At 44.3% G+C, this 9,520-nt stretch overlaps 1 long non-coding RNA gene across 1 annotated transcript; it reads right to left on the bottom strand.

Moving 5' to 3' along the window:
- Positions 1–297: 297 nt before the first annotated feature.
- Positions 298–8,327, bottom strand: LOC141091971 (uncharacterized). The gene is made up of 2 exons (XR_012232631.1): positions 3,842–8,327; positions 298–1,475 (listed from the first exon to the last, which is right to left on the bottom strand). It is a non-coding gene; the product is annotated as an uncharacterized lncRNA (long non-coding RNA).
- Between the last annotated feature and the right edge of the window lie 1,193 nt (positions 8,328–9,520).

Here is a 9,520-nt window from a genome sequence, read left to right as displayed (position 1 = left end):
GATACTTTTGTCATATCGGATACCGGAATCGGAATCGGAAGTTCCCATCATGCTATGAGCCTGCTTGCTTTGATTAAGCCAATGGGAATCCTCCGAAGTGTGGGCACATCCTGCAGGCATGTAGGCATGTTAACTATTGGCATGGCTGTGATTGGCTGCCGAAATGATGTCATGATGCACTATAAAAGCCACCGCAGCCGCCATTTCTGGTTCACTCTGCTGTGAATTCAGTTAGGGACAGGCTGCTGTAGAAGACTTACAATTCTTAGGAGAAGAAACACAAGAGCACGCAATAAATTCCATATAGAAAAATGTAAATTTTTATTAAATAGTTAACGACAATATAAAAATGGATAGCAAAAAGATGTGCTCATAAACAATTAGGACAATAGATCCCATGTACTGACCCAATCCCCTCCAGATGAAAAACCAGGTGAGTATATATTGAGAGCCTCGAATCATATCTTAGATCAAAATACCACCCCAGCAGATATGAAGTACATAATCAAGGTAGCGGTGACTGATATTATCAATGTCAATACACGCAAACAGCGGAAATCAAAATGCTGGTGGAAGTAAGAAATGACCCTCGGATCATGCCATAGATCAGAATACCACCCCAGCAGATATAGAGTGAATAATCATAGAAGCGGTGACCGATGATACCAGTACCAACACACACTGCCAGTGGTGGTCAAAATGCTGGTAAAGATAAAAGATCAAAATAGGTAACAACTCACCAGGGAGGGGAAGAGGAAGGAGTCCAGCAGTGGGGCCTCCGACGCGCGTTTCGCGACGTCCCCCGCCGCTTTATCAAGGAGGAAAGTGAGTAGAAAAATCCCAGTAGGGCCTTCAAATAGCCCATGACCCCGGTCACGTGAACGGCGTCAACCAATCCAAATGGCACAAACGGCGCATGCGCCGTGGTGTCTGCAGGTCCTGTGCTGCAGCCCGGCGTCCACACACTGCGCATGCGTCGGAACCCGAGGCAGGGCGCACTGTGTTAGAGGACGCCGACTGCAGCATGGAGCCGCACACAACACGGCGATGCGCACGGCCATATGAAGATTAAGATAGGACACAATATATGTGATCCCTGATCCAAAGTTCCATGTCAGGGGCCCGAATTGTATGGAAATAAGCCCCATAAAGGCGGACATGCTGTATATCAATACTAGAGACACTGTAAACGATATACCAAGAAGCCCCCATACAATAGTATGTATATAATATAGTACATTGTAATTCCATACTGATTGTAATAAATGAACATAAGATCATTAATACATAAAAAGTGAAATACAAAAATATATAACAAAAGAAAAGAAAAAGGGGAAAACACATTTAAATACACAGCATGTTGCATGATGTTCAACCTATAGATATATCCATAGGTATTCTTGATTGTAGACAAAGGACAAACGGATCCAATATATAGGGCTACTTGAAGCGAAACCGGGACATATAAGATAATACTGAAAATAACGAGAAACATATATCAGGATTAAGAACAATAAAATTAAAAGAAAAAAATAATAAAAACAACCACTACAGGGAAACATAGGAAATATGGAGTCCTGCGGAAACCTGGAACAAACTAGAGAAACCATGTTGCATTTAATTCAGATTGAGTCTAAAGAAAAGTAAAGAGGGGGAGGGAGAGAAAAGGGGAATCTCACATTAGATAGAATGTTATCAGCAGCAAGGGGTCAACAAAGGAAGGGAAACCATCAAATTTTATTTGGTCAAATGGAGTGTCACAAGAATGGAGTAAAGCTTAAGGACTCATTTAGTCCTCTGGGTCTCATGGTGTCCAATCGGACAATCCACTTTACCTCCATTTGCCCAAGAATCTTTCTATGATCCCCACCCCTTATGCCCATATGCAATGTATCGATCCCCCTAATTTTCAATAGTCCCGCTTCACAATTGTGATGGGCCCGGAAATGTCTAGGGATGGTTTTAAGTTCAGTGGGATCAGATACAGTCCTGGCTGCGCCAATGTCCCGCACGTGTTCACGTGTCTGCACCCTCAGCTCTCTTGTGGTAAGGCCCACATAAATTTTGGGGCACGGACAGGTTGCGTAGTAGATAACATTGGATGTACCACATGATATCCGTTGTCTAATTGTAAACTCCCTTGTACCATCAGAGGAGCTGAAGGTGGAACAGCGCAGGACATTAGCGCAAGCCAGGCAGTGTCCACACTGAAAAGATCCCCAGACCGGGCCACTTGTCCCAAAGAAATTTTTGGGAGTGGGCACATAGTGGCTCTGAACCAGGATATCCCTCAGGTTCCTGGATCTACGAGGCGTCATAGAGGGGGAGTGTCCCAGGGCGGTCCTCAGGGCTGGTTCTGTCTCCAAAATGGATCAGTGTTTTTGTAAAATAGTGCGCATATTGCGCCATTCATGATTATATGTGGATATGAAACGTATGGGTCCATCTCTATCTAGTCTGCCGGTCTTCATAATAGGTTGTAAGAGACCATTACGCGGGGTACATCTTGCTCGGTCATAGCCCCTCTTGATGCACCTACGGCTATAGCCCCTTTTGAGAAAGCGGTCACTCATGTCTTGGGCTTGTTTTTCAAATCGATCATTGGTGGAGCAGATGCGTCGCATGCGAAGGAACTGTCCGACCGGGATGGCCCGCACAGTAGCCGGATCATGGGCCGAAGATGCATGTAATAAAGAATTGACAGAGGTGGGTTTCCTGAAGACATCCGTCTGGATATGCCGATCAATGTCGATCTCCAGGCGGACGTCTAGGAAATCCACAACCCTGTCATCATGCTTATATGTCAAGCGAATGTTATAGTTATTGACATTTAACGACCTCATGAAGTTCCCGAGCCGGTCGACCCCACCATCCCACAAAAATAAAATGTCATCTATGAAGCGGTACCAGCACAGCACATGGGAAGCATCACGCGGGCCCCCGTCGCCAAAGAGATTCCTCTCCCAAGCCCCTAAAAAGAGGTTGGCGTACGAAGGCGCACAGGCCGCCCCCATGGCTGTGCCCCGCTTCTGTAGGTAAAATTGGTCCTTAAAAACAAAAAAATTGTGGGTTAAGATGAAGCCGACCAGCTCAAGAACCAGCTCACATAGCGGGCCATCCAGGTCGGAGGCCCCCAAAAATAGGCGAACAGCATCAACTCCAACCGAATGATCGATACATGTATAAAGGCTCTCTACATCGGCAGTAACAAGAAGAGTGGATGGTTCCACAAGGATGCCATCAACCCGTGCCAGGACATCCGTCGTGTCACGTATATAGGATGGCAGTGCTTCCACTAATGGTTTCAAATAGAAGTCAATAAAACGACATACGGGCTCACACATACTGCCAATCCCCGACACTATAGGACTCCCTGGGGGGTCAAGGGCATCCTTGTGGACCTTAGGTAGAAGATAAAAAGTGGGGGTTCTGGGGAATTTTACCACCAAGCCATCCAAGACCTTTTTAGTTATGACACCGCTCTCGAATGCCCTCTCCAGGATTAGTCTAAGCTCATGTAAAAAGCGACTCCCTGGATCAGAGGGTTAATTTTTTATATGTTTCTGGGTCCCTCAATTGTCGAAACACTTCTTTCTCATATTTATGGCTGGGCCATACCACTACGTTCCCCCCCTTATCAGCAGGTTTGAACACAACATCCTCCAATGACTGTAATTGGGAGATCGCCAAACGTTGTTTATGCGTTAGGTTATCCAATTTACGTCGTGAGGATAATTTTTTAAAATCCTCACTCACCAATTTGGTAAAGATATCCACAGAGGGACACAACGACAAGGGGGGAACCTAGTGGATTTAGGCCCAGATGAGGGGGGAAACTTACTCATAGACGGACCATCCTGTTCAGCAAGCAAGTCCTCCAGATCACGAATTGCCTCCCTCTCAGTGTTGTTCAGGGACCCAGGAGCATAACTTGCAGTGTGAAGTTTTTTCAAAATTAACTTCCTTGAAAATAATTGAAGGTCTTTCAGGGCTGTAAAGTAATTAAAGGAATTAGTGGGTGAAAATGTTAATCCCTTCCCCAGAACTTCCAATTGTACATCCGTTAAAGCATGATTTGAAAGGTTTAATACCTGTAAATCCCCCTGAAGACCACCCTTGGAGACTCCCGATCCCGCAGCTCTAGTTTTTATAAATTGGCGCGTCTCGACCCTCTTAGAAGCAACTGCCTTGGAGCCAAAGTTCGACCCAGTGCCTCTCTGCCCCTGATCATCATCTTGAGTTGATATATTGGAGCGAAGTGAGGTCGATCTTGACCGTGAGTAAGATGCATTCCTGTTTCTTGGGCGAGATCGACCACTCATGTCTCGCCATCTATAGACCCTAGAAAGTTGTTTATCTTGGACATCTCTTTTAAATTTTTTAGCCTTATTTACTTGGATGTCCTGGGCCCATTTTTGTAGATCCGAATCAATCTGATCATTCAATTTTTTAAGGGCATCACTGGACATCTCTTTATGTAGAATGGATTGCAATTCATCAATTTCTGTTTCAATAACAGCGAGAGAATCATGATCCATCTGCTTTAACCCCTTCATGACCAAGCCTATTTTGACCTTAATGACCAGGCCATTTTTTGCAATTCTGACCAGTGTCCCTTTATGAGGTAATAACTCAGGAATGCTTCAATGGATCCTAGCGATTCTGAGACTGTTTTTTCGTGACATATTGGGCTTCATGTTAGTGGTAAATTTAGGTTGATAATTTTTGTGTTTATTTGTCAAAAAATCAGAAATTTGGTGAAAATTTAGAAAATTTTGCAATTTTCAAATTTTGAATTTTTATTCTGTTAAACCAGAGAGTTATGGGACACAAAATAGTTAATAAATAACATTTCCCATATGTCTACTTTACATCAGCACAATTTTGGAAACAAAATATTTTTTTGTTAGGAAGTTATAAGGGTTAAAAGTTGACCAGCGATTTCTCATTTTTACAAAAAAATTTACAAAACCATTTTTTTAGGGACCACCTCACATTTGAAGTCACTTTGAGGGGTCTATATGGCAGAAAATACCCAAAAGTTACACCATTCTAAAAACTGCACCCCTCAAGCTACTCAAAACTACATTCAAGAAGATTATTAACCCTTCAGGTGTTTCACAGGAACTAAAGCAATGTGGAAAGAAAAAATGGACATTGTAATTTTTCCAACAAAAATTTTCTTTTAGCATCAATTTTTTCATTTGGAAACAGGATAAAATGGATGCTAAAATTTGTTGGGCAATTTCTCCGGAGTACAACGATACCTCATATGTGGTCATAAACCACTGTTTGGGCGCACGGCACGGCTCAGAAGGGAAGGAGCGCCATTTGACTTTTTGAATGGAAAATATGCTGGAATATTTAGCGGTTGCCATGTCGTGTTTGGAGAGCCCCTGTGTGCATAAACATTGGAGCTCCTCCACAAGTGACCCCATTTGGAAAACTAGACCCCCCAATGAACTTATCTAGATGCATAGTGATCACTTTGAACCCCCAGGTACTTCACAAATTGATCTGTAAAAAAAAAAAAAACACTTTTTTTTCACAAAAATTTTCTTTTAGCCTCAGTTTTTTCATTTTCACATGGGCAACAGGATAAAATGGATCCTAAAATTTGTTGAGCAATTTCTCTTGAGTGCACAGATACCTCATATGTGCTCATAAACCACTGTTTGGGTGCACGGCATGGCCCGGAAGGCAAGGAGCACCATTTGACTTTTTGAATGGAAAATTAGCTCCAATCGTTATCGGACACCATGTCGCATTTGGAGAGCCCCTGTGCACCTAAACATTGGAGCTCCCCCACAAGTGACCCCATTTTGGAAACTAGACCCCCTAAGGAACTTATCTAGACGTGTAGGGAGCACTTTGAACCCCCAAGTGCTTCACAAAAGTTTATAACACAGAGCAGTGAAAATAAAAAATAATTTTTTTTCCTCAAAAATGATTTTTAGCACACTATTTTTAATTTTCACAAGCCTAACAGGAGAAATTGGACCACAAATCTTGTTGTCCAGTTTGTCCTGAGTATGCTGGTACCCCATATGTGGGGGGGAATCACTGTTTGGGCACACGGCAGGGCTCAGAAGGGAAGGAGCGCCATTTGACTTTTTAAAATGCAAATTACTTCCAATCGTTAGCGGACACCATGTTGTGTTTGGAGAGCCACTGTGTGCCTAAACATTGGAGCTCCCCCACAAATGACCACATTTTGGAAACTAGACCCCCTAAGGAACTTATCTAGATGTGTAGTGAGCACCTTGAACCCTCAAGTGCTTCACAAAAGTTTATGATGCAGAGCCGTGAAAATAAAAAAAAAAAATTTTTCCCTCAAAAAATTAGTTTTTAGTGCGCAATTTTTTATTTTCACAAGGGTACCAGGATAAATTAGACCCCAAAATTTGTTGTCCAGTTTGTCCTGAGTACGCTGGTACCCCACATGTGGGGGGGAACCACTGTTTGGGCACACGTCGGGGCTCGGAAGGGAAGTAGTGACATTTTGAAATGCTGACTTTGATGGAATGGTCTGCGGGTGTCATGTTACATTTGCAGAGCCCCTGATGTACCTAAACTGTGGAACCCCCCCACAAGTGACCCAATTTTGGAGACTAGACCCCCCAAGGAACTTATCTAGATGTGTGGTGAGCACCTTGAACCCCCAAGCGCTTCACAGAAGTTTATAACGCAGAGCCGTGAAAATAAAAAATATTTTTTTTTCCACAAAAAAAAAATGATTTTTAGCCAGCAATTTTTTTTTCACAGGGGTAGCAGGATAAATTGGCCCCAAAAGTTGTTGTCCAGTTTGTTCTGAGTACGCTGATACCTCATATGTGGGTGGGGACCACTGTTTGGGTACACGTCGGGGCTCGGAAGGGAAGTAGTGACATTATGAAATGCTGACTTTGATGGAATGGTCTGCGGGCATCATGTTACATTTGCAGAACCCCTGATGTACCTAAACTGTGGAACCCCCCACAAGTGACCCCATTTTGGAAACTAGACCCCCCAAGGAACTTATCTAGATGTGTGGTGAGCACCTTGAACCCCCAAGTGCTTCACAGAAGTTTATAACGCAGAGCAGTGAAAATAAAAAATATTTTTTTTTCCTCAAAAAAAATGATTTTTAGCTAGCAATTTTTTTTTTCACAAGGGTAGCAGGATAAATTGGACCCCAAAAGTTGTTGTCCAGTTTGTCCTGAGTACGCTGATACCCCATATGTGGGGGATGACCACTGTTTGGGTACACGTCGGGGCTCGGAAGGGAAGTAGTGACATTATGAAATGCTGACTTTGATGGAATGGTCTGCGGGCATCATGTTACATTTGCAGAACCCCTGATGTACCTAAACTGTGGAACCCCCCCACAAGTGACCCCATTTTGGAAACTAGACCCCCTAAGGAACTTATCTAGATGTGTGGTAAGCACCTTGAACCCCCAAGTGCTTCACAGAAGTTTAGAACGCAGAGACGTGAAAATAAAAAATATTTTTTTTTCCTCAAAAAAAATGATTTTTAGCCAGCAATTTTTTTTTTCACAAGGGTAGCAGGATAAATTGGACCCCAAAAGTTGTTGTACAGTTTGTCCTGAGTACGCTGGTGTCCCATATATGGGGGGGAACTATTGTTTGGGCACACGTAAGGGCTCGGAATGGAAGTAGTGGCGTTTTGAAATGCAGACTTTGATGGAATGGTCTGCGGTCGTCATTACGTTTGCAGAGCCCCTGATGTGCCTAAACAATAGAAACCCCCCACAAGTGACCCCATTTTGGAAACTAGACCTCCCAAGTAACTTATCTAGATGCCTGGTGAGCACTTTGGACCCCCAAGTACTTCACAGAAGTTTATAACGCAGAGACGTGAAAATTATAAAAAAAAATTTTTCCACAAAAATATTTTTTTAGCCCCCAATTTTTTATTTTCCCAAGGGTACCAGGAGAAATTAGACCCCCAAAGTTGTTGTGCAATTTTTCCTGAGTACGCTGATACCCCATATGTTGGGGTAAACCACTGTTTGGGCACACGTCGGGGCTTGGAAGGGAGGAAGCACCGTTTAACTTTTTGAACGCAAAATTGGCTGGAATCAATGGTTGCACCATGTCGCGTTTGGTTACCCCCTGATGTGCCTAAACAGTGGAAACCCCTCAATTCTAACTCCAGCCCTAACCCCAACACACCCCTAACCACAGCCCTAACCCCAACACATCCCTAACCCTAATTCCAACCCTAACCATAACCCTAACCCCAACAGACCCCGAACCCTAATCCCAACCCTAACCATAACCCTAACCACAAGCCTAACCCTAATTCCAACCCTAACCCTAATTCCAACCCTAACCCTAATTCCAACCCTAACCCTCTTTCCAACCCTAACCCTCTTTCCAACCCTAACCCTTTCCAACCCTAACCCTCTTTCCAACCCTAACCCTCTTTCCAACCCTAACCCTCTTTCCAATCCTAACCCTAACCCTCTTTCCAACCCTAACCCTCTTTCCAACCCTAACCCTAACCCTCTTTTCAACCCTAACCCTCTTTTCAACCCTAACCCTAACCCTCTTTTTAACCCTAACCCTAACCCTCTTTTCAACCCTAACCCTAACCCTAACCCTCTTTTCAACCCTAACCCTAACCCTAATGGAAAAAAAATATATATATATTATCTTTATTTTATTAGTTCTGCCTACCTATGGGGGTGATAATCGGGGGGTTTATTTACTTTTTCTTTCATTTTGATCACTGTGAGAGTGATCAAAATGAAAGAATGGAATCTGCAGCTGGCAGATTCGGGCGGGCGCACTGCGCATGCGCCCGCCATTTTCAAAGATGGCGGCGCCCATCATCCGGACCCGAGGGACACCGGGAGGGACGGGGGGACACCGGAGGTACCGGGGGGGGTGAGGGGGGGATCGGAGGCTGGCGGGGAGCAGAGGGAATGGGAGGGGGGCAGATGATGACAGCGGCGGCAGATCGCCGCTGTCATTCAGTTGCGGGGGGGCGATCGCCGGTGGGGGGGGTGGAATCGGTGTCTCCAGCCATGTCCGATGCTACAGCAGCATCGGACATGGCTGGATTGTAATATTTCATCAATTTTCATTGATGAAATATTACTATCGCTCTGATTGGCTGTTTCACTTTTAACAGCCAATCAGAGCGTTCGTAGCCACGTGGGGGCGAAGGCACGCCCCCTGTGGTGAATTACAAAGCCCCCTGTATCTGCGGGTCGGGTGACCTTTCAGTGACCCAGGTCACCCGACCCGCAGGGGGGCTTTGAAGTCATGACGCCACATAGGCGTCACTGGTCAGATTTGAACCAGGTTTCATGACGCCTATGTGGCGTCATTGGTCGTGAAGGGGTTAAGAGGGTCAAAAAACCTTTTGAACAGTTGTTAGTCAATTCTTCCCATTTATTTTTAAAAGTCTCGTCTGAGATCGAAAAAGACGGGAATACTTGAATCCTAAGTCCCCTCGGTATCAACTCTTTCTGATTATATTGATCTAAAAATTCATGGTTCCACCATGT

Source organism: Dendrobates tinctorius, unplaced genomic scaffold (assembly GCF_039654945.1).
Source record: "Dendrobates tinctorius isolate UK_male_01 unplaced genomic scaffold, ASM3965494v1 ptg000057l, whole genome shotgun sequence".
In the NCBI taxonomy this organism is placed as follows: domain Eukaryota; kingdom Metazoa; phylum Chordata; class Amphibia; order Anura; family Dendrobatidae; genus Dendrobates; species Dendrobates tinctorius.
This window is presented reverse-complemented; position numbering and strand designations above follow the sequence as displayed.